Source organism: Merops nubicus, unplaced genomic scaffold (genome assembly GCF_000691845.1).
Source record: "Merops nubicus isolate BGI_N331 unplaced genomic scaffold, ASM69184v1 scaffold45496, whole genome shotgun sequence".
In the NCBI taxonomy this organism is placed as follows: domain Eukaryota; kingdom Metazoa; phylum Chordata; class Aves; order Coraciiformes; family Meropidae; genus Merops; species Merops nubicus.
Genome location: NW_008616439.1, coordinates 1785 through 2183, shown reverse-complemented (window position 1 = coordinate 2183; position 399 = coordinate 1785). Strand labels below are relative to the sequence as shown.

Sequence of the window (399 nt, the reverse complement as noted above, 5' to 3'; positions counted from 1 at the left end):
TGAGATGATGCCCAGAGGTCCCTTCCAGCCCCTGTGATTCTGCGATCAGAGCACTTCTCCAGTCCCAGCTCCTCCCCTGCAAACACTAGAGGGAACTGTGATTTTATTGGGGTTTTTTTTCCTTCTCAGACGTGGATGACAAGTTGCTGACCGAGCCTCTCAGCCACCCTGATTTTTTCAACGTGAAGGAGCTCTTCTCCCTGAAAGATCTCTTTGATGCTCGGGTGCACCTGGGGCACAAAAAGGGGTGTCGGCATAGGTGAGTGACCCTGTTCTGCCACCCAGCCCTTGCTGACATCAGGAGTGTTTCCTGAAAAAGAGGCCAGCAGGTCCAGGGAGGGGATCCTGCCCCTCTGCCCCACTCTGGGGAGACCCCCCTGCAGTGCTGGGGCAGCTCTG

At 56.1% G+C, this 399-nt stretch overlaps 1 protein-coding gene across 1 annotated transcript in view; it reads left to right on the top strand.

The window, feature by feature from the left end:
- Nucleotides 1–128: 128 nt before the first annotated feature.
- The window catches only part of MRPS2 (mitochondrial ribosomal protein S2), a 1660-nt gene continuing 1389 nt past the window's right edge, over nucleotides 129–399 (top strand). Inside the window, exon 1 of the mRNA XM_008942824.1 lies at nucleotides 129–287. The gene's annotated coding sequence lies outside the window, so the exon portion shown is untranslated. The remainder of the gene's footprint in view (nucleotides 288–399) is intronic.